At 45.4% G+C, this 25204-nt stretch overlaps 1 long non-coding RNA gene and 1 pseudogene across 1 annotated transcript; one reads left to right on the top strand and one right to left on the bottom strand.

Annotated features, from left to right (window-relative positions):
- Nucleotides 1–420: 420 nt before the first annotated feature.
- LOC123463370 lies at nucleotides 421–1653 on the bottom strand. The gene is made up of 2 exons (XR_006638907.1): nucleotides 1573–1653; nucleotides 421–966 (listed from the first exon to the last, which is right to left on the bottom strand). It is a non-coding gene; the product is annotated as an uncharacterized LOC123463370 (long non-coding RNA).
- A 41-nt stretch (nucleotides 1654–1694) lies between these two features.
- LOC101597845 lies at nucleotides 1695–19211 on the top strand (annotated as a pseudogene).
- The last annotated feature ends 5993 nt before the right edge of the window (nucleotides 19212–25204 follow it).

The following is a 25204-nucleotide window of genomic DNA, read 5'->3' as shown; positions in this document are numbered from 1 at the left end:
GGATGGGGAACAAAGAAAGAGCTCTTAATCTTTGAGAAGTTTTGGAGAGTTTTGCATTTTAAAGATTGTAACAGGCTTTGTTTGGTCTACACTTTATTCACTAGCATAGGTGTTCCCTTTTGTGTTTAAATTCCACCATAGGTCAGTTCACCCAGCAATCACATCTGCCCCATCACACGGTATGACATCAAGGATGCAATTTTTTTTCTCCACCCATGTTCCCACACCATACACAGAAACAAACAGGAATCACCATGTTGACTGTGACCCTCCCCCTGGACAATGTACCCTTCTGCGTTCACATTAAGTCTGATGATGTCCCAACAATTTCATGAGATCATTTGGATTCCGTGCCCCTCTGATCCCCTCCCACTCTCTTGGGTTAAGAGCTGTCTGTTCACAGCTTATAAAGAGTTGTTGTCAACACAATTAGAGGTGGACTTTATTTCAAAAAAAAAGAAATGAACCATCACATGACAACTTGGAGGAAGATGCATTATAGCTCAGTACTTCTTTGTTTTGTTTTTAGCAAGGTGGGAAAAAAGCCACTGGAGGTTCCATATGAAGTGAGTCTCGGTTGGCGAGGCAGTTTTTCAACCAGACAGAGCTGCTGAAACCTAGGCGTGGCTTGCTACACCAGTATCTCGACTCCCGCCCTGACATCCATCAGCCATCCCCGATTTACTCTTCACACTTAAGATTATGACCAAGTCCACGTACTGAAAGGGAAAAACCACACACAGACATCAGGCGCTGAAAGTCTGTGTTTGGGCCAGCAGGAAATTCCAGTTGCTTCATTCACCTGAGCCAGTTAAGCTGCTGGAATGAAATGGGTTACTTGGAGACAAGGCTGCGTCTCGGGACACAGGCTTAAATTTTCAGGGTTTGGCGGAGGCAGAACAAAGATGAATGGATTCAGAGCCCCAGAGTCAAGGTCTTCTGAATAACAAAGTGCTGATGGTCAGTCTGGAGAGGAAACAAAATTGAGCGCCAACGGAAAGTCTGCATGCATACTTTTCCCCGGCAGGTAAAGGGACGCGGGAACAGTGCGCTGTGGTCGAGGGGCTGTCACCATTCCCTAGCCATGCGTGTGCTCTACACCCGGGCCTCCGGAACCGGCTAACCTTCCTCTGACCCCTTTCGCCAAGCCTGTGTCTGCGGCTTTGTCTACAGCACAGGTCCTCCCACGGTCACCCACACGGACAGACAGAAGGATCAGAGGGTGGGCACGGACGCTCCATCCCAACTGTCACCCTCAGCGCACCCAAAGCAGCCAAGACCCTCGACCGGAGGGAGGCCCACCTGCCCTGCAAAGCCACGGCCGGAGGAAGGCCCACCTGCCCGGCCTTCTCGGGCCTCCCTTTCCCCGCATCAGGCCGCCACCTCCACCCGAGACGCCCCCCACCCGACCCCTCGTGGAACAACTCCACGGCTCACGCGAAGCGCCCGAGAGCCGAGCCCCGGGGAAATGGGGGGGGGGTGGCGCGGGAAGATGCCACGACCCTCCTCCCCGCCGTGCCTCCCCGGAGCGCCTCCCCGCCGTGCCTCGGTCCCCGGAGCGAGGCCACTCACGGATTTTCACTCTGCGGTGGTCCAGGCGCTCGGCGGCGGCGGCGTGCAGGGCGTCCAGGCGACGGCGCAGCTCCTCGGCGCGCTGTCCCAGCGCGGCCGCCTGGCCCTCGAGCTCGTCGAAGATGTCCCCGGCGCAGCGCGACAGGTCGGCCAGCTGAGCGAGCAGGCACACGAGGACGTGCGAGCTGACCTGCTCCAGCGAGCGGAAGCCCGGCGCGCCCGCAGCCCCGGCGCCCGCAGCCTCGGGCCGCCGCAGCCGCGCGGGCTGTACGCTCCGCTGGTGGAAGGGCATGGCGCGCGCGGGCGGGCGGACGGACGGACAGACAGACGCGGGGCGGCCCGGGCGAGCGCAGCAGCCCTTTCAGATCGGAGCTCGAGTCCGCATCCAACACAAAGGGAAAGGGAAAAAAAAAAAAGTTTTTTTAAGTCCCGGGGCAGCGGCACGGAGAGAGAGGCGGAGGCGGGCAGGAAGGACGCCGGGAGCCGCCGGGGGGGAAGGCTGGCTCCGCGGAGGGGGATCCGAACCTCCCTGCGCCCGGGCAGCGTCCTTCCCTTTCCCGCCCGGGCTTGGGGGGAAGGGTGGGTTCCCGGGATGGGGGAGAGAGGAGGAAGGGGGGTCTCCGGAGGAAGTTCCCGGAGCAGCTCGCTTCCCTCCCTCCCTCCCGGGCGCTGGCCGCCGGCGGGTCCCGCTGAAGTTTGCAGGCAGGGCAGGAAAAGAGCCGCCGCTCCTTCCCTCCGTCCGGATTGGAGAGCGAGGAGGAAGCGGGGGGAAGTGCCGCCGACACCGGGGAGAGGGAGGGCAGCGAAAAGAAAGGAAAGGGGGAGGAGAAAAGGGCCGGCCCCAGGGTGTGTGGGGGGGGGTGGGGGCAGCGGTGGAAACCACCTGCGGCTCCCGGGGCCGCCCGGCGTCTCAGGCGCACCCTACCGGGGCGCACGGTCCCGGAGCGCCCACGTAGCTCGCCGCCCACGCGCCCTCCGACCCGAGCCTCCAGGCAGTGGGTCACAGTTCCCCGCCCGCTCCATCCTCATCCTCCTCCCACTCACCCCCCTACACACACACACACACACACACACACACACACACACACACACACACACATACACACACACGCACACACACACCCCGCCGCCCCGGGCCCGGGCGGGGCGCAGCGCGGACGCCGCGGAGGCGGAGGCGGAGGCGTGGGGAGCGCCCGGCCAGGCCCCCGGCGGCCCCGACTCACCTGCCCGTCCGCCGCGCTCCGCCCCCTGGGAACGCCCCGGGGGCCGGTCTGGGTGTCCCCATCCCTCCCCCCCCTCCCGGGGCTCTCCTCCCTGGAAAGCCGCCCAGACTTCCGGGCCACTTGGATGGAGCTTGAAGAAGACCTCAGTAAGTCATCCGGTGACCAGTGTTCCAAGACTTTGTCCTAGCCTTCCAGTGGGAAAGGCGCCTAAACTGTTTCATTCCCCGCCCCCCCCCCAAAAAAAAAGCAGCACCAAAACAAAAAGAGAGTTGGGTGGCAGGGAACCAGAACCTAGAACCCGGACTACGGCTCTCGATCTCGGGATGACCATGAAACATCCGGCTAACTCAAACCTTTTGGTAAGAAGAATTTGTGGAGGCCAATATCTTGAAGCAAAAGAAAAAAGAGAGAGAAAGAAAGAGAGAGGGAGAAGGAAAGAAAAAGAAAGAAGGAAGGAAGGAGAAGGATCAAGAAAGAAAAAAGAAAAGAAAAAAAAATCCCACTGGTGTCATCTATGTTTGCTCAGAGAAGTAACATCTTTTTGTTTTTTGTTTTTTTTATTTCTTGACCTTCATTGCTCTAATGCTACGCGGCAGGGATGTGCTGTCCAGCAGCCTGTGTTTGTATGGGGGTCGGGGGTCACTTAGGGGGAATGATTGTTTTGCAATATATTCCAGTTATGATCTTAGGTCACCTACTCAGACCTCTATCCAGCGTTATGAGCAAAAGGAAGGGCTGCTGATAGTTAGGTGTTTTTTTTTTTTAAGCCTTATAATTTATGAAGCACTGTTTAAGCAGTGTAAGAGCATGCTGTTTCCTTAAGAAATGTTTGTGCAGTGCCTGTCTGTTGGGCACCGGCCAGAAGAAAGGTGATGAGGAGTGGCTTCCCCACTTCCCACTCCTCCCTGCCACCAGGATACTCCCAGTCCAGGAGACCCTAACATTAAAAAAAAAAAAAAAAAAAACCTTCTGGGGCCAGGTGTGGAGGCACACGCCTTTGATCCCAGCACTTGAGAGGCAGAGGTAGGTGGTTCACCATGAATGAGTTCAAGGCCACCCTGAGACTACGTGATGAATTCCAGGTCAGCCTTAGCTAGCGTGAGACCGTACCTCAGAAATCCAATAAAATAAAATAAAATAAAATAAACTTCTGTACAAACAGGTCTGGTGGTGGCACACACTTGTAATCCCTGAATTCTGGAGGTTCAGATGAAAATAGCTAGGGTTCAAGGCCAGGCTGAGCTGTGCTAGTGAAACCCTGTCTCAAAGCTAAGAATCACGGACCATACAGCATATTTTTCCTATCTGAAGTGTTTTTTAGTATACTTAGATTGTGTGAACATCAAAATTTTGGAAAATATCTTAGTCATCCCCTCCTCCACCCAACTAGCCATATGCACCACTGGGGTTTTAATGGATCAGCCTAATCTGGACTTAAAAGAAATTCTGCTTTTTATTTATTCATTTGTTAGAGACACAGAGAGAGGGAGATGAGAATGGGAGCACCAGGGCCGCTAGCTACTGCTAACGAACTCCAGACACATGCGCAACCATGTGCATCTGGCTTATGTGAGACCTGGAGAATAGAACCTGGGTCCTTAGGCTTCACAGGCAAGCACCTTAACTATTAAGCCATCTCTCCAGCCCCTAATCTGAACATTTTATTGCAAAGAAATCAAACCATTTGTGATCTTGTGTAGCTGGCATCTTTCACACTGTGGAATGTTTTCAAGGCTTATTCATTTTACAATTCTTCAGTTCTTTTTCATGACTTGAATGATATTCCATTACCAAGCTGGGTTTTTTTTAAATATTTTATTTATTTATTTATGAGAGGGGAAGAGACAAATAGAGCGAAAGGGCACGCCCAGGGCCTCTAACCACTACATACAAATTCCAGACACATGTACCCCCTTTTGCATCTGGCTTACGTGGGTCCTGGGGAATCAAACCCGGGTCCTTAGGCTGCGCAGGCTAATGCCATAACCACTAAGCCATTTCCCCAGGCTGTTTTCCATAGCAGTGGCACAAGCTTATATTCCCACTAGAGATGACTGGGGGCTGATCTTTCTCCACATCTCCACCAACACTTGTTATTATCTCTTGTTAGTAGGCATTCCACTAGATGTGGTATCTCCTAGTTTTAATTTGCATTCACCTGATAGCTGATGATTTCCTAACATCTTTTCGTGTCCTTATTGACCACTTATCTTTGGCAAAAGAAAATACTGGAGGGATTCTGTCCAGATGTTTTAGACTGATTTTTGTTGGTGGTGGTGTTACTATTGTTATTCTTATAGGGCAGAGAATTGAACCAAGGACCTCTCAGATACCAGTCGAGTGCTCTACCACCGGCTTACTGACCTACATCCCCAGTCCCAACCATATTTCACTGGATGGTTGTCTTTTATCATGAAGATGCAAACAATCTTCTCTCTTCCTCTCTCTGTCTCTAATAAATAAATACTAAATCAGAAAACAAAATCTAAAGGGCCTGGAGAGATGACTTAGCGGTTAAGGTGCTTGCCTGCAAAGTCTAAGGACCCAGCTTTGATTTTCCAGGCCCCACGTAGGCCAAATGCACATGGCGGCGCATACATCTGGAGTTCATTTGCAGTGGCTGGAGGCCCTGGTGCACCCATTCTCACACACGCTCTGTCTCTAATAAATAAATAAATAAATAAAAATAAATCAGAAAAAAAGATGCAACCAATCTTTTTTTAAATTTTTTTTTAATTTATTTATTTGAGAGCGACAGACACAGAGAGAAAGACAGATAGAGGGAGAGAGAGAGAATGGGTGCTCCAGGACCTCCAGCCTCTAGATGCAACCAATCTTTAGATATCATCCATATACATATGTACAATCCTATATGGGATTTGATGTAGAAATGTATATATACTATTTATTAAATTTTGTGGCTAAATTAAACACCATTCATTAGTCTACTCATCTTTACTATCATCTCTTGACTTGAAATTAAATAGAATTTAGCTACATGATATAAAAGAGCAAGGATATTTTTTAACAAATTTGCGATCTTGGAGCAATCTGAGCATATTGTGTGTGTGTGCTTCTGGGTGTCGACCCGAGGCCTCTTACATGCTAGGTAAATGCTCTGTCACTAAGCTACACCCAAGCCCCTAAACAGAGTTGTTTAAAATATTTTTTAGATTTATTTTTATTTACTTATTAGAGAGGGAGAGAGTGAGAATGGGCACACCAGGTTCTCTAGCCACTACAAAGGAACTCCAGACACATGCGCCACCCTGTGCATCTGGCTTACATGGAACCTGGAGAATTGAACCTGGGTCCTTAGGCTTCACAGAGATGTGCCCTAACCACTAAGCAATCTCTCCAGCCCTAAACAGAATTTTTTGAGAGAGGCCCTCGCTCTATAGTCCAGGCTGGTCTGGAACTCATGGCAATCCACCTACCTCAGGCTCCCAAGTGCTAGGATTCCAGGTGCGAGTCAGCACACCCAGTCCAGAGAGAGTCTTAAAGGGACAATAGGAGACAAACATTGAAGTGCTTTTATGTATACACTTCATGAATGCTGGTTATTCCATTTTCTGATTGTAGAAGTTTAAAATTCAGCTTCTGAACCAGGAAAGTCATTTTATCAAAAAAATAAATCTGCAGCCAGGTGTTATAGCACACGCCTTTAATCCCAGCACTCAGGAGGCAGAGGTAGGAGGACCGCTGTGGTTTTGAGGCTACCTGAGAATACAGAGTTAATTCCAGGTCAGCCTGGGCTACAGTGAGACCCTACCTTGAGAAACCAAAAAAAAAAAAAAAAAAAAGCCCTGCAGGCTAAAGAGATTTCTCAGTGGTTAAGGCACTTGCCTGCAAGTCTAATGACTGGGGTTCAATTCCCCAGAACCCACATAAATACATACAATTTAAATATACGTGTGTGTGTGTTCATATGTGTGTGTATGTATGCATGTATTCAGATATACCAAGTGCCACATTCATCGGAATTTTGCAGCAGCTGGAGGCCATGGCATGCCCATTCTTTCTCTTGATCTCAGTACCTCTCTTTCTCTCTCTACTTACAAATAAATAAAATATTTTGAAAAAAAAATCTATCCAAAATCCTAGTGTATTCATGCACACCCTAGCACATGAAAGTGAGGCAGGAAGATCATGAATTCTGAGACCATTCTGCACTACAAAATAAGACTTAAAGAGAGAGAGACAGACAGAGAGAGAGAGAAGGAGAGGAGAAAGGAATGGAAGACAGGAGAAGAGAAAGAAAGGTCTTAAAGGTCTAATGGTTGATGCACTTTAGTATTACCTGTTGGGGGGAGAAATGCAACAAATTATCATGATGTGAGAAGGCTGCAGCCAGCCTTGTGGGATGTTGCACGCAGCATCCTTATGTCCATGAAGCACTGTGGCCTGTGTATGCAATTAGCCAAGTGACAGAGGCCTCTACTTATCTGGAGACTTTCGATAAACCAGATACTTTTCCGCTGTTAACACACAGAGACCAGAGGTAATTTCCCTGCAGATTGAAAATAGCACTGGCCTTTGATGAGCCAGAGATCTTGTTAAGAGCCAAATCTGCCGGGCGTGGTGACACATGCCTTTAATCCATGCCAGCACTCGAAAGGCCAAGGTTAGGAGGATCACCGTGAGTTCAAGGCCACCCTGAGACTACGTAGTGAATTCCAAGTCAGCCTGGGCTAGAGCGAGACCCTACCTCAAAAACAAAACAAAACAAAAAGCCAAATCTGATCATGTCTGTCTCCAGCTCAAAACCTAGAGAGCCTTACTGTATAAATCTTTTTTTTTTAATTACCATTAGACTTAACCCTAATGAGGGCCACAAGGAGCTGAGGGGGTGCATGCAGTTCCTGCCTTGCTCTTGGGCCCTGTTTCTAGCCTCCCCTCCTTCTCTCCTTCAGCCTTCCCTGCCCTGGGGTCCAAGCCACACAGCTCCCTGTTTTCTCCACTTCCAACATCCTCTCTTCCCTCTTCAAATTTGGACTCGACTGTCACTTTCACGACAAAACAGGCCCTCAACCTCCCAGACCAGATCAGGTGTATAAACATGCGAGAATTAGTATCTACATAATTACGTGACTTTGTTCCTATCTGTATTGGGAGTCATGAAAAGAAATGAATTAACTTGGTTCATTTATAAGAATTAGATGAAGCCAGGCATGGTGGCACACACCTTTAATCCCAGCACTCTGGAGGCAGAGGTAGGAGGATTGCTATGAGTTCAAGGCCACCCTGAGACTGCATAGTGAATTCCAGGTCAGCCTGGACCAGAGTGAGACCCTACCTTAAAAAAAAAAAAAAGAATTAGATGAAGACCTAACAGATGCCAGGCACCCAGGGATTAGTAACTACAGCAAGCAGTTAGGACCCCTGGGTGAGAAAGGTATAAGGGAGCACCACCTAGCTTCCCCTGGAGGATGGTGTGGTGGTTGGAATCAGGTGATCCCCACAAACTCCTGGGTTTTGAATGCTCGGTCCCCAGCTGCTGTTGGTTGGGAGGTGGAGGCTTGCTGGGGGAGGTGTGTCAAGGGGAGCGGACCTTTAGATTTCTTAGCCCCAGCTTGCCAGGGCTAGCTCCGCTCACTCTCTTCCTGCTGTTTTCCAGCTGTGGCAGAGGTAATGTCCAGTCTCTGCTCATGTCATCCTTTCCCCTATCTTCATGAAGCTTCCCCTGGAGATGGTAAACCAAAAGCCTGGCACTTAATCCTAGCACTTGGGAGGCAAAGGTAGGAGGATCACCATGAGACCATGAGCTTGAGGCCAAGCCTGGAACTACATAGTGAATTCCATGGAGCCTGGGCTAGAGCAAGACCCTACCTTGAAACCCTTGCCCCCCTCCAAAAAAAAAGAACTTTCCTCCCATCAGCTGCTTTTGAGTATTCTGTGCCAGCGATGCAGTGGTAACTACAGCAGGTGGCAGTGCTCAAATGTTGGAAGCTGGCAGTGTTAGGGCCAGGCGGTCTCAGATTCATCCCTCTTTGTTCTTGTCCTCCGCAGAAAGGAATCGCCTAGCCTAGGGCATCATGCTTCCTCCCCAGTACAATGACAGGCTGTGTCTGATGGTGATAGAAACATCCAACTCGCCAGGCACCCTGGCGCATGCCTTTAATCCCAGCACTTAGGAGGCAGAGGTAGGAGGTTCACTGTGACTTCGAGGCCACCCTGAGACTACATAGTGAATTCCAGGCCAGCCTGGGCTAGAGTGAGACCCTACCTCAACCCCATGCTAGGCAAGCACTCTACCAACTGGGTTACATTCCCAGCCCAGGTTATCCCCATTTTTTTAAATAATTTTTTGTTGTTTATTTTTATTTATTTATTTGAAAGTGACAGACAGAGAAAGAGGCAGAGAGAGAGAGGGAGAGAGAATGGGCGCGCCAGGGCCTCCAGCCACTGTAAAGGAACTCCAGACGCGTGCGCCCCCTTGTGCATCTAGCTAATGTGAGTCCTGGGGAATTGAGCCTTGAAGGTTATCCCCATTTTTGAGATGAGGAAATAAACACAGGAAGGTTCCACGACGTTCTCAGTCCCCACAGCAGCAGCAGACAGCCTAAGTCTGTCGAGGTCTCCCAGGGACAGAACCCAGTGAGGGAGTTATAAGCTGCTGGACAACCTGTTACCTCACTTAATCCTTAACAAATTCAGGAAAATTGAAATAATTCCTTGCATTCTATCTGACTACAATGGAATTAAACTACAAATCAATAGTAATAAAAATCATGGAAAACTAAACAATAAAAAATAGAATCACAAAATCATGGAAACTAAACAATATACTACTAACTGATGAATTGGTCAATGAAGAAATCAGTAAGGAAATCAAAAAATTTATAGAGTCAAACGATAATGAGAACACAACATACCAAAATCTCTGGGACACAATGAAGGCAGTCCTAAGAGGTAAATTTATAGCTTTAAGTGCCTATATTAAGAAATTAGAGAGCCAGGGGTGGTGGCACATGCCTTTAATCCCAGCACTTGGGAGGCAGAGGTAGGAGGATCGCCGTGAGTTCGAAGCTATCCTGAGACTACAGAGTGAATTCCAGGTCAGCCTGGGCTATGAGACCCTACCTCAAAAAAAAAAAAAAAAAGAAATTAGAAAGGTCGCAAGTAAATGACCTGATGCTTCACCTTAAAGCCTTGGAAAAAGAAGAACAAGGCAAACCAAAAATCAGTAGATGGGAAGAAATAATAAAGATTAGGGCAGAAATTAATGAAATAGAAACAAAAAAAATCCAAAGAATTAATGAAACAAAGAGTTGGTTCTTTGAAAGGATAAACAAGATTGATAAACCCTTAGCAAATCTGACCAAAAGAAAGAGAGAAGAGACACAAATTAATAAAATTAGAGATGAAACAGGTAACATCACAACAGATTCCAGAGAAATTCAAAAAAGCCATCTCTCCAGCCCTTAAATTTGTTTTTATTTATGAAAGAAAGAGAGAGGATGGATGAAAATATAGACATGCCATAGCCTCTTACCTTTACAAACAAATTTCAGATACACATGCCACCTTGTGCATCTGGCTTTATGTGGGTAATGGGGAATTGAACCCGGGCTGGCAGACTTTGCAAGCAAGTGCCTTTAACCACTAAACCATCTCCCAAGGCCCCCTTTTTTTTTTTTTGTTGACACAAGTTCTCATGTAACCCAGGATAGCCTGAAACTCACGATGTAAAAGGGATGATCTTGAACTTGTGATTTTCCTGCCTTCACGTCCCATGTGCTAAAATTACAGGCATATGCAGCCACACTCAATTTACGAGGGGCTGGAAATTGAACCCAGGTTGATACTCGAAGTCAAGGCCTTGTGTATTGCTAGAGAAGCACAGTAGCAGCTGAGCTACATTCCCAGCCCTGGCAAATTTGAGCGGTATCCCTTGTCGAACCGTGCCAGGATGGTTTGGGTGTGCTCCGTTTGAACCATCACTATGATAACAAACCACATGCTTTAAGTATTCCATGTGTGTTTTTGCATGCATATCTGGTGAACTGCTTCCATCTTGGTGAAACAAGATGGAAAAAATGCATTAAATTTAATTTCTAGGCAAGTGCTCTACCACTGATCTATTTCCCAAGCTTGTGTTTTATTTATTTGAGAGAGAAGTGGGTGTGCCAGGGCCTCCTGCCACTGCAAATAAACTTTAGATGCACGTGCCACTTTGTGCATCTGGCTTTACATGAGTACTGGGGATTAAACCCAGGCTGTCAGGCTTTGCAAGCAAGGGCCTTTAACCACTCCATCTCCCCAGTCTGCTGTGTTTTGTGTTTTGTGTTTTGAGGGGCTCTCCAAATGCAGCCCAGGCTGATCTTCAATTCATGATTCTCCCACCTCAGCCTCATGAGTGCTAGGGTTACAGGTGTGTGTCATCATGCCCAGTTGCTCTTTCTTTTCATTTTGCTTTTTTGTTCTAAGATTAACACATTATCAAAGGAGGTACTGAAGCAATTAAGCCCACCTGGCAAATGCCGTGACTGTCCTACTGCCCAGACTGGACAGACCACATGGAGCCCTGCATCCCACCTGCTCCATTTGGTGTAGCAAATCATCTTCTCTCTTTCCAGTATGCAAATCCCAAATGATGGACAACCATCAAGAGAAAAATGGGGATAGGGAGGGAGAAAATTGCTTAGCACTTGGGGCATTTGCCTGCAAAGCCGAAGGACCCAGGTTCGATTCTCCAATACCCACACAAGCCAGATGCACAGGGTAGCACATGTGTCTGGAATTTGTTTGCAGTGGATATAGGCCCTGACATGCCTATTTTTTCTCTCTCTCTATTTCTATCTCTATCTCTCTACCTCATTCATTCCCTCTCTCTCTCTCTCTTTCTGCCTCTCTCTCCCCAATAAATAAATTTTAAAAAATTAAAACAAGAAATAAAGAAAAGCTGAGTGAGGTGGCTCATACCCTGTATAGAAGTCTGGAATATAGAATGCATCAGCCTGGGCTAGAGAGATACCCTGTCTCAAAAACAAAAAATTAAAGTAAAGAAAAAGATAAGGATAAGATGGGCCCAGCAAATTTATTGTTCCTAAATTTATAATATCTTCCATCACCAGTGCCCAGTCCCCAGTCCCTCCCATCTCCTCCTCTGGGCCATTTTAACAATGTCACTCATCATCATGAGAAATGGGGGAAAACATGGCTGAATATTAGATTGTTAAAACTGTGTGATCAAAAAGAAAAAAAAAATGTGTGATCAGAAAAAACAAATCGAAAGCCAGTTTTCTTTTCTTTTTTGTTTGTTTTGTTGTTGTTTTTCGAGGTAGCTTCTGGCTATAGCCCAGGCTGACCCAAATTCACTATGTAGTCTCAGGGTGTCTTCAAACTCGCAACAATCCTCCTACTTCAGCCTCTGGAGTGCTGGGATTAAAGGCATGTACCACTACGCCCAGCTAAAAGCGAATTTTCCATTAAAAAAAAAAAACTTGAAGAATTTCTTTTCCCATTTCATGAAGCTGTGAGCAGAAGCTGCATGTAGTATTCTCCGCACAGGTTGCTTGTGTTCCTGTCTGCACTGGTGACCGAAACTGACCACTGCTCTTGAATCACGGAGAGCGCAGCACAGCGTGAGGAAGTGGCCTTTGTTAGTTGCCCAGAAGTTATTTTAAGCGTAGGATCTAGCTTTTTTTTTTTTTTTTTCTATTTCACCAGTTAAACCTAATAGTTGTATGTGACATTCTTCAAGTTTGTAAATACAAGCAAGATATCGTTTTCATTTTTGTGCTATATGACATAATTAAGTAAGCAAGCCATGTCAGGAGCAGTCGTTCATCATCTTGGGCAAGCACTTGATAATCTGCATCCTCAATGATCCCATCCAAAGAGTTCTCCCACTAATTTTGGAAGCTAGAGAATTCTCAGAACTCCCCACAGGATATATCTTAGGGGTGAATTTATTATAAAGATCAAGGTGAACACTCAGGGCCCTTCCTTGCTTTGTCTTGGACCTTGTAAGGAGGCCCTAATAATGTATTCAGAGGGCCATATATATTTTTTTTAATATGCAAAGGTTTATTTGTTTGAGTCTTCTTTTTATTTTTTTTCTGGAAGAGAGATTCCAAAACCATTAAGTTTTAGGTCACATAAAACCTGGATCTACACCTCATGTCAATGAATAATAATTCAGCAAAGTAATACTGTAATAACTGTACCAGACCAGCTCCCTTCTGTTACATCCTGCTTTAGTCTCACATTATTGAAAAAAATATGTCTATTTGGGTCTTTTATGTAAGATTATTATTAAAGTAATATTGGAAATACAGTCTGAAGGAAAGATTTTTAATATCAAATAAAACCAAATATAATTTTAGTAATGAGGCTGTAACTTTCATTAATAATTTACCCATAATTAGCATTACCTAATAAACAAAAGAAACTTGGTAGTAATTCAATATGTAATTAAAATGTCATATCCCTGACCAGAGTTTTTTAAATGTGTGGCTCTAAGTCTCATTAGTTGATATAATATCTCAGTATCTCTCCTTCCAGAACAATGCATACTAAAAGAAATAGCCAATATATTATGATCATAAAAAATACATATCCAGTATAATCTTTTGGTACAGAGACAAAAGTTTTATTAAATTCGAACGTGTGATAAAGGAGCATTCTTTCTGCTCTTTCTGGAGCCTAAGTCCAAGAATTCTAACCTCAGTCATGCTTGCTGATTTTAGCTACCAGGAAGTCAGAAAGAGAGAAAGGTAATTCACCAGACAGCTGGTACCCAAAACCACCTACATTTTTGTGGTCCATAGTCAACACCTCAAATTATGCTGAGAAACCTTCAGGCAGCCAAAGAGAAATGTAGAGTGCAGTTCTGAGTAAGCTATAATTTCATTTATTGTCATTTCGGCCTCTGCTGTCAAGTGGCTTTAGTTTACACGATCTGCAGCTTCTAACTGGCCTCTAGAGTATATTGCAGACGTCAGCTCCAAGTCCTCTGTGACCGCATAGCTAGTACAGGGCTCCCAGGAGCTCGCATGGATGGAGTTCTGCCTCCCAGCAGGTCCTCCTCCCTCCTAAACAGCCAGGGGTAGTGATCCTGCGCCCGGCAAACCACCACAGACTGCACATTCCCCGGGGTAACTTTTTCCACAGTTCCAAATGACCAACTTTTATTTAAAGTTTTTTTGTTTATTTTTGTTTATTTATTTGAGAGAGAGAGAGAGAAAGAGAGAGAATGGGCATGCCAGAGCCTCCAGCCACTGCAAACAAACTCCAGATGCATGCACCACCTTATGCATCTGGTTTACGTGGATCCTGGGGAATCGAGCCTTGAACAGGGGTCCTTAGGCTTCACAGTCAAGTGCTTAACTGCTAAGCCATCTCTCCAGCCCCCACATGACCAACTTTTAAAAAATATTTTATTTTTATTTACTTTTGGAGAGAGAGAGAAAGAAGGTGGAGAGAATGGGCACACCAGGGCCTCTAGCTTCTGCGTACAAACTCTAGACGCATGTGCCACCTTGTGTATCTGGATTATGGGGGCCCTGGGGAATTTAACCTGGGTCTTTGGCTTTGCAGGCGAATACCTTAAAGAATAAGCCATCTCTTAGCCCTGGACCAACTTTTATGTCCCGTCCATAAAGTCGCTTCTACTTGATTTGTGCTCCTGACTCCACAAACGGATTAAAAGGCTCAGTGGAGCTGGGTGTGGTGGCGCACGCCTTTAATCCCAGCACTCTGGAGGGAGAGGTAGGAGGATCGCCATAAATTCGAGGCCACCCTGAGACTACATAGTGAATTCCAGGTCAGCCTGAGCTAGAGTGAGACCCTACCTCAAAAAACCAGTGATAATAATAATAAAATCAATTAAGTAAATAAAAGCCTCCGTGAAGGCCAGATGTGGTGGCACACGCCTTTAATCCCAGCCCTCTGGAGGCAGAGGTCAGAGGATCATAGTGAGTTCGAGGCCAGCCTGAGATGACATAATGAATTCCAGGTCAGCCTGGGTTAGAGTGAGACCCTAGTTCAGAAAAAAAAAAACCAAACAAACAAACAAAACAACAACAACAACAACTAAACAACAAGGCTGGAGAGATGGTTTAACAGTTAAGCGCTTGCCTATGAAGCCTAAGGACCCTGGTTCGAGGCTCTATTCCCCAGGACCCACGTTAACCAGATGCACAAGGGGGCGCACGCGTCTGGAGTTCGTTTGCAGTAGCTGGAGGCCCTGGCGTGCCCATTCTCTTTCTCTCTCTCTCTCTCTCTTTCTCTCTCTCTGTCACTCTCAAATAAATAAATAAGAATGAACAACAACAAAAAACTAAACAACAACAGAAGGGCTCAGTGAGCCACTTCTGCATCTCGAAGGTGAAGAGACTAAGTCAAGGTCAAGTGCCTTCAAACTTGAGGACAGGAAAGAAAAGCAGAAAGCTGACAACGCTGAAAAGCGTCTTTGAGTGCGGCCGTGACTTTCTTCTTTTAAAATGGTTGGCATTGTCGGGGCACACGCCACTTCTGGCATGACACCCAGAGCTGAGTCATTTGGGAACTGCAATCAAACCTGTGAACGAGGCTTATTAGTACAGGTAGGCCTCGGAGGAGGAGTCAGGTGAGCATCAATAGCGACAATGTCCCGGCGACAAGCTGGCTCAGGACTTGGGAGCATTAGGCAAGTGGTTCCCGAAGTTTGGAAGAGAACATGTGACAAGATCTTTGTGAGGACTCTGGCGTTGCCTCGCGTGTGAGAAGGTCATCCATTCACTCGTGTCCCGCGCATGTTAGGAAAATTCTCGGCCGCTGAGCTTACATACCCGGCCCCAGCAAAACCATTTCTTTCGAAGGTTTCTCAATGTTTCTTTTCCTATTAAGGAAAAAGGCTCGGTTTGGTGCTAACTCAGCACCTCTCTATGAGACCAAGCCCAGGCTCAGCTCTTGCCAGTTAGTGGCATGACACTGGAATTTAACAAATACTTCATGGTATTTCTTTTCATACACTTTATGTTTATTGAAAATGACATGGGTTTTTTTTCATTATGTAATAAAACATTTTCTTTTCCAATGCAGATATTAAAATAATGGACATATTTAAAGAAAAATATTAAACATGGTCAGCTTTATGGCTACTCAATCATGCTCAGTTACCCGATCAAACAGTAACCTTCATGTTGCTGTAAACCTGGTTTGTAGATGTGGTTAAGATCTCTAGTAACCTGATATTTTGTTTTTGTTTAAATTGTTTTTGCATGTCTGTGTATAGGTATGAATTGATGTAAGGGGGTCAGAGGTCAGTCTTCTCCTTCCACCCTCTTTTTTGAAGCAGAGTTTCTGTCTTAGTATTTTGCCACTGGATGGGTCAGTGAGCTTCCAGATTCTTTTTGTCTCTGCCTTCCGTTGCTGTAGGTGCCCTGGGGTTTCAGACTCCCGCACTACTTTGCTTCTGGAGACTGAACTCGTCAGCAGCATTGCATTAACCCCTGAGCCATCTCTTCTTGGCTCTTTGAGTTCTTTAAGACTCACACTATGTTGCCCTAGCTGGAATACCATGTATTATATAAACCAGGCTGGCCTTGAAGTTGTGGTGATCCGCTAGCCTCTCTCTCTCAGGTGCTAGGATTGAAAGGTGTGTATCTTCGTGCCCAGCATGTTTCGTCTGGAGGTAAAATCTCCTTATTTTGGGCCCAGTTGGCCTCAGACTCCTAAGCTCCAGAAACCACCTGCCCCAGTCTCCCAGATGTCTGAGACAAGGATGGTTCACCACTGTGCCGGGCTCGCTTGAGCTCAAGCCTGGGAATATACCGGATAACTTGTTTGGGGCCTATTGCTGGGATGAGCTTCCAAACAGACGCAGTTTAGGGATGGAACGGGATTTATTTCAGGCTTACAGATCCAGGGAAAGTTTCATCACGGTGGATGAGACTGGCCCCCTTCCACAGATCCAAGCAGAGAGAAACCACCACCAGCCAGTAAAACAGCAGGGGCCGGGGCAGAGCTCAGGCTGCTCTGCATACCTTTGGGCGAGAAATCAGATCTGCCCCCAGTGACATCTTAGGGCTAGATTTCAGGTTCGGGCCCCCAGTTACACTTCCTCCAACCAGGGGGATAAACACCTGAGTCTATTGGGGGACATCCATTCAAACTACCACAGGGCCCAATGTAATTATAAGGGTACTTAAAATTGGAAAGAGGGAAGTAAGAGGGTCAGAGTCAGAAAAAAATGCTGCAACAACTAAAACGGAGAGGTCAAAGGTCAGAGTGACACAGACAAAAGCCGGGGAATGTGGTCAGCAATGGAGTTTCATACACACAGCCTAGAACTCATGTCAGCCATGGGGCGCATGCATCTGGAGTTGCTTTGCAGTGGCTGGAGACCCTGAAGCGCCCATTTTCTCTCTCTCTCTCTCTCTCTCTCTCTCTGCCTCTTCTTCTGTCTCTCTCTCAAATAAATAAAATATATTTTAAAAAGAATAAAGTGGAGAATGCCTGAGGATGCCATCGACCTCTCACTTCCACACGCATGTTCACGTAGGAACACCCACACACATAAAAACATGCATATATTCATGCACACAACACACACGCACACACTCAAAACATGGAGTTTATGGTAGTCTCAGAACATTTTTTTTTTTTTTGCAAGGTAGGGTCTCACACTAACTTGGAATTCACTATGTAGTCTCAGGCTGTCCTGGAACTCATAGAGAACCTCCCACCTCTGCCTCCCAAGGCTGGGATTAAAGGTGTGTGCCACCATTCCTGGCTAAAACATTTTTAATATTCTGAAATGAATCTTTCAAAACCTGTGTAAGACCTCTAACATTAAAAACTATACAATAGCCAGACATGGAGGCGCACATCTTTGCCGGGAGTTCGAGGCCACCCTGAGACCACATAGTGAGTTCCAGGTCAGCCTCGACTAGAGTGCGACTCTACCTCGAACACCCCCGCAAAAAAAAAAAAACAAAAACCACTATTACAACATTGCTGAGAGAAACTAAAGAAGGCCTAATAAGAGAACAGATACCAGAACATTCAATGTTGTTCAAATGTTATTCCTCAACCAAGTACACCCTGATCTCAGCACGGAGGATGCGAAGGCCGGAGGATTGTGCATCTGTACACCTAGATCCTGCCTTAAAACAAACAACAGCATGCCAATTCTCCTCAACCTGGCGTATGAACTCAATGCATTCTCAACCAAGATCCTCCACTGATACCTGCTCAAACACGGGTGAAGCATGAAAACTTTAGGCTAAGTGAAAGATGGCTGAAAGCAGCCTATGGGTGGAGTGTAGCTCAGTGGTAATGTGTTTGTCTATCATGACCAAAGCCCAGGGTCAATCTCCAATACTGGAAACAAGTTTTAATACACAGGGGCTGGAGAGATGACTCAGCAATTAAAGGCACTTGCTTGCAATGCCTGATGGCCCAGGTTCAATTCCCCAGTAACAAAAAGCCAGATGCAGGAGGTGGCTCATGCATCTGGAGTTCATTTGCAGTGGCTAGAGGCTCTGCGTCCCTGTGTGCCCATTCTCTCTCTCTCAAATACATAAATAAACAAATACAACACAACACATTTTTTAATCCCAGGTCAGCCTGGAGTAGAGTGAGACCCTACCTCGAAAAAAAAAAAAAAATGTAGAAATGGATCCCTACATACATGGACAACCAATTTTCAACAAAGATGAAAGGCGATTTTGTAGAAAAAGTGCCATCTTTTCAACAAGTGTTACTAGATTTGTACATTTGCATTAAAATAATATTTTTAATGATCGTAATTAAATTGTAAAAATACTTTTTTAAGCTTGTTGGGTTTTTTTTTTTTTTTTTTTTCCTTTTGGCAGCAGCCATCAGACGTGAGCCAGCCTGGGCCTGGGCGCGTAAAAGTCCATCCGGGAGCCGTGAAGGAGGAAGCGGTGGGACGCGATGTGCTTCCTGCTGCGGTCCGCTGCGGGCAGTACCTCACCAGTACCGCGCCAGTACCGCGCCAGTACCGCCAGTACCGCACCAGTACCGCCAGTACCGCCAGTACCGCGCCAGTACCGCCAGTACCCGACAAGGCGCCCAGGCTGGGCCACAAAGCCAAGCAAGGTTACGTCCTATGCAGGCTCCGTGTGTGCCGCGGTGGTCACAAACGCCCAGTCCCCAAGGGTGCAACTTAGGGCAAGGCTGCACACCACGGTGCTAACCAGCTCAAGTTTGCCCGACGTCTTCGGTCTGTCGCTGAGGACATTGCTGGACGTCGCGGTGGGGTCTCTGAGAGTCCTGAATTCTTACTGGGTTGGTGACGATTCCACATACGAATTCTTTGAGGTTATCCTCATTGATCCATCCCATGAAGCTATCAGACGAGATCCTGACACCCAGGGGCTCACCAAGCCAGTCCAGCTGGTTCTCGCCGTGCAGCCCCGAGAAGGCACACTACCTACTGTCCAGCTCCACCGCTACCGCTAATAGAAGGGATGTTTGCAAAATCCATACCTAATAAACAATTCAGGACAGTTACGTCGTTTAAAGGTGTTATTTGTTAAAAGCAGTCTGCAGTTCCTTTCCGGAGTGCTTTGTGACATTGTCAAAAGTGCATTAATGTTTGAAGACTGTAAGTGATGGTGTATCTTGTTTCTCTTAAGATAAACTTGTCTCTGAGTTGTCTTATTAGGGAGTTATATGTACAGTGTTTGAGACATGCTGTATGATACAGGCATAAAATAAAAACTTTAAGGGCTGGAGAGATGGCGTAGAGGTTAAGCGCTTGCCTGTGAAGCTTAAGGACCCTGGTTCGATGCTTGATTCCCCAGGACCCACTTTAGCCAGATGCGCAAGGGGGCGCACGCGTCTGGAGTTCGTTTACAGTGGCCGAAGGCCCTGGAGTGTCCATTCTCCCTCTCTCTCTCTCTCTCTCTCTGTTGCTTTCAAATAAATAAATAATAAACAAAAAAATTAAAAATACTTTAAAAGAGGAAAAATATATTTTTAATATTTATTTTTATTTCTATATTAGAGAGAGAGGGGGAGAGAGAGTGCTGGGATTAAAGGCGTGGGCCACCACTCCCAGCTATCTTTTCTGTTTTTTAAATTGTGGAAGGTGGATCCCAGATTCTCATACATGCTAGGCAAATGTTCTACCACTGAGCTACGTCCCAGCCCTTCTACCTGGTCACCGGGTTTAGCTCTGAGAGACAATGAGGATTGGAATCCTTTCACTCAATTTGTTTTGTTTGAATACCTTTTTTTTGTACAAAAAGCTGCATAGAACTTGTTTAACTGAAGTAAATTAAATACATCAAAACAGTGTCTTCATACCAGTGGACATATGAAATGCTGTTCTCATTAACAGTTTCTCTAATGAGACTATTTTGTCCTAATTGTAAAGATAAATGTTTTTAAAGCCCTGGGTTGCAAAAATCTTATAACTACAATCAAAGTAGGAGTTGTTATGAGTTAGGTATTTTTATGAGTCACAATGTTCAGATGTCGTTACTAGAGATTATGAACGACTCAAGAAAATGTCAGCTGTGTTAAATTATTTAGTTGCTTTCCTCCAAAGAAATAAAGATTTAGCCAAGCCTGGTGGCATATGCTTTTAGTCTCAGCACTCAAGAAGCAGAGAGGTAGGAAGATTGCCATGAGTTTGAGAACAAGTTGGGTCTCTAAAGAGTGAGTTCCAGGTCAGCCTGGGCTACAATAAGACCTCAACAAAAAGAAAGAAAGAGAGAGAGGGAGGGCTGGAGAGATGGCTTAGCGGTTAAGCGCTTGCCTGTGAAGCCTAAGGACCCCGTTCAAGGCTCGGTTCTCCAGGACCCACATTAGCCAGATGCACAAGGGGCGCACGCATCTGGAGTTCGTTTGCAGTGGCTGGAAGCCCTGGCGCGCGGTTCTCAATCTCTCTCTCTCTGTGTCTCTTTCTCTCTCTCTCTCTGTCACTCTCAAATAAATAAATAAAAAATGAAAAAAAATTAAAAAAAAAGAAAGAGAGAGAGAGAGAGAAAGAGAAAGAAAGAAAGAGAGAGAGAAAGAGGGGAAGGAGGGAGGGAGGGAGGGAGGAAGGAAGAAAGGGAGAGAGAGAAATAGGGTATGAGAAAGAGAAAGAAAAAAGAAAAGAAAGATCTTTAATTTAGACTATCTTAGTTCAATGGATTCAAGTGAGTTTCCAAAGTGTGAATCTCATTGTTTGGTTCTCATTTTCATATATTCATTATTCATGATAGTTCTGTTGTAGTTTTGATTGGACAAATAAATACTAAAATATTCCAAAATACCCAATTCTCTGTCCTGGCAAGAAATACATCCCATATGACCAAACCCAAAAGGTCACAAGATGTTTCCCTTCATTTTGTCATTTGATCTGAGATATGCTGCTCTCAAAACACAAGCTACAAAAGTAGCTATTTAGAGACAAGACAGCCCAAATCTATCATTCCAAAGAGGAAATAAGTGGTGAGGACACTGAATTTAAAATGGAACTCTGAAGTGAAAGCTGTTTGTCTAAAGCAATTCCACATGACAAAGACTCAGCAGAAAATCCCACAGCAGTGGTGACAATATTAAAACCCAATTCCCTATGCACATATCTAACCAACTTTCTTTCCAATATTTTTTTTGTACACAGGTTAAACGAGATCATGTGACTTGGGTCTGGCCATTGAAGCATACTTAGAAATGTCTGCTTGAGGTCTGGGGAGATGGTTGAGTGGTTAAAAGCACGTGCTTGCAAAACCTGCAGGCCTTGGTTTGACTTCCCAGCACCCATGTAAAGCCAGAGGCAGCAGCACGAGACCCTGGCACATCCATACATGTGCATACGCATGCATATACACACATAAATAAGTAAATAAATAAAATCTTAGGGCTAGAGGCTAAAGCGCTTGCCTGCAAAGCCTAAGAACTCATGTTCGAATCTCTAGATCCCACATAGCCAGATGCACAGTGACACAAGCACGCAATGTCATACATATGCCACAAGGGGGCGCACATGTCTGGAGGTCATTTGCAGCAGCTGAAGGACCTGGCACACCCATCTTCTCTCTCTCTCTCAAAGAGTAAACAAATTAAAGACTTAAAAAAGATTTAAGAAAGAAAAATATCTGCTTGAGGCTTCCAAAAAAAGCTTTTTAATTTTTTTTTTAATATTTTATTTACTTGAAAGAGAGAGAATGGATGTACCAGGGCCTTTTGCCACTCTAAACAAACTCCAGATGTATGTGCCACTTTGTACAGCTGGCTGTACGTGACTACTGGAGAATTGAACCTGGGCCAGCAAATGCCTTTAACCCTGAGCATCTCCCTAGCTCCCAAAAATGCTTTCGAAAAGATTAGACTGTCAGCTTCCTTTCCATTGCTTTCTGGTTCCTTCTTCCTTACCTGATGGCTAGCATGATGGCTGAAGTAAGGCTGTTCTTCAATTGGGACAACAAGGAGAGAGCCACGTGGAGACATGGCCCAGCCACCACCACCACTAAGAAGGTTACCCCCGATATCTTGCTGCTTGAGGAAGATATACAAACCCCATCATGCAGAGTCTCTTTCATGGGCCTTCAATTGTGTGTCGACAAACACATTTTGAACTGAGGTAAGTAATACACCAAGGAAATCAGACCACTTCCTGATAATAGTAATATATGTTTCTAGGTAGTACAAACCACCTAAGGTATTATAACAAATTGCACAAAGAAGGACTGAGAAACGTAATTTACATGTTATGCAATGTGAATTATTTTACCCTGTGCTTATCACCAGAATAAACTCTCATGGGGGAAAAAAAAGCTAACATGCATTTAAAAAAAATTTTCATGGAGAAGCTGGAGAGATGGTTTAATGGTTAAGTGCTTGCCTGTGAAGCCTAAGGACCCTGGTTCAAGGCTCGATTCCCCAGGACCCATGTTAGCCAGATGCACAAGGGGGTGCACGCATCTGGAGTTCATTTGCAGTGGCTGGAGGCCCTGGCGCGCCCATCTGCCTCTTTCTCTGTCTCTATCACTCTCAAATAAATAAATAAAAATAAACAAAAAAATTAAAATTTTCATGGAGAATGAATATATAATCTCAAGACAATTATCAGTGAAATATGGTAGACTTATAATAGTCTTTCTATCAGTTCTCTTTCCTAAAAAAAAACTTTAAAAATATTCTTCACTACTAAGTTGAAATATCACAGCATAACAATTATGTAATGTTTTTCATACCAGGGGTCGGGTGGGGTAGATGAAGTAAGAAGACATGTGCATCTCTTAGAACCAAATATAGGAAATTTCCACGCTCTGCTGCTCCTTTCTCCATCCCTTTGCTCCTGAGATGATGTAGATTTTGAAGAAAGCTTTTGGGTATTCTGAGGTTGAGCATCAGAGCTATTTAATTGGATCTTAAGCTGGAGAAAAATCCTTTCTATCTAAATTAAGTTGATTTCCTCAAAAAGAAAGAGACTTTTGAACTTCTCACCAAAGCTTAGTTGCTGTTAGAAAGCTCAGCATCTAAGTCAGGCATGGTGGCGCACGCCTTTAATCCCAGTACTTTGGAGGCAGAGGTAGGAGGATCATGGTGAGTTCGAGGCCATCCTGAGAATTCATAATGATTTCCAGGTCAGCCTGGACCAGAGTGAAACACTAACTCAAAAAAAAGAAAGAAAGAAAGAAAGAAAGAAAGAAAGAAAGAAAGAAAGAAAGAAAGAAAGAAAGAAAGAAAGAGAGAGAGGAAGCTCAGCATCTTCCTGTGTGAGGGGAGTGAGCTTTGAGGCCCCTGCGGACCTGCCAGACGAACAGATGTTCTTATCCTCTGGTGGCTGCATGACAGATACAATTTAGGGTAGAGGATCCATCAAGAGTCATCCAGGGGCTGCCTCAAGAGAAAAGACAGAAATAGGGGAAGAAGGGCTACAGAGGTGGCTTAGTGGTTAAGGCTTTTGCCTATGAAGCCTAAGGACCAAGGTTTGATTCTCCAGTCCCCATGTAATCCAGATGCACACACAAGGTAGCACATGCATCTGGAATTTGTTTAGAGTAGCTAGAGGTCCTGGCATGCCCATTCTCTCCCTGTCTCTCTCTCTCCCTCTAAGAAAGAAAGAAAGAGAGAGAGAGAGAGACAAACAGAAAGAAAGAAAGAAAGAAAGAAAGAAAGAAAGAAAGGAAGGAAGGAAGGAAGGAAGGAAGGAAGGAAGGAAGGAAGGAAGGAAGAAAGAAAGGAAGGAAGAAAGGAAGAAAGGAAGGAAGGAAGGAATCAGGGAAGAAAAAACTCAAAAGTCTACCACTTCTCCCAACCCCAAACCCACAGCACCACATTTGAGCTTGAAGTGCTGTTCAGATACAGTGAAGAGACTATGGGTAAGATTTTATTAGCAGCGATGTTACACTGCTTTAAAGAACTAAAAAGTGAGAATTGTATTAAGACCCACCATAGTGACAGAGATCAATACAAACATATAACTTGGGGAGGGGTTAGCATGTCTATCCATAAACATCCTCATACACATTACTTGGGTCCATAAATAGCTCCCTGGTTGTTCATTCTTCAAGTGCATTAAGTACGTTAAGCATGGGTACAAGCCATGAACTTGTGCGCACATCCCAATCAGTCATTTAATAGTTTCATTCATGTGGGTACTTGTGCACCTCGTAAAAATGGACTCCCTATCTCCCCAGGCATTTGTTCCCCTGAACACACGAGGCATCTAGTAGTACAGAAAGCGTCTGAGTCCAGGCAGCTGGATTCTGGTTCATTGTGGAAGACTCATGGGCCTCTTTCAACTTGAACTGCTACACTCAGAGGGACCATCTTAGAGTTATCAGGCCCGTTTGCCATTTACAAGTATGTACACCATGCCCAATTCTTTTGTTTTAATTTTTATTAACAATTTCAATGATGATAAAAAATATCCCATGGTAATACCCTCCCTCCCCCCACTTTCCCCTTGAAACTCCACTCTCCATCATATCCCCTCCCCCTCTCAATCAGTCTCTCTTTACTTTAATGTCATCATCTTTTCCTCCTCTTATGATGGTCTTGTGTAGGCAGTGTCAGGCACTAGGAGGTCATGGATACCCAGGTTATTTTGTGTCTGGGAGAGCACGTTGTACAGAGTCCTACCCTTCCTTTGTCTCTTACATTCTTTCCGCCACCTCTTCTACAATAGACCCTGAGCCTTGGAAGGTATGATAGAGATATTACAGTACTGAGCACTCCTTTCACTTCTCTCCATCACCATTATGCCTTCTGAGTCGTCCCAAGGTCACTGCCATCTGAAAAGAGAATATTCTCTACCAAAAATGAGAGTAGCATTAATATAAGGGTATGAACATTAAGAGAAGTGCTTACTGGGCAGTTTGATAAGCATAATATATACATTTAGCCAGACAATAGCAGATGTTATAACCCTAGGGCTTATGACTACCCCTGTTTTAAGTTTTCAGTATCAGGGATGTATTCCCTCCCATGGAGCAGGCCTCCAGTCCAATTAG

The sequence above is a fragment of the Jaculus jaculus genome, chromosome 9 (genome assembly GCF_020740685.1).
Source record: "Jaculus jaculus isolate mJacJac1 chromosome 9, mJacJac1.mat.Y.cur, whole genome shotgun sequence".
NCBI lineage: Eukaryota > Metazoa > Chordata > Mammalia > Rodentia > Dipodidae > Jaculus > Jaculus jaculus.
This window is presented reverse-complemented; position numbering and strand designations above follow the sequence as displayed.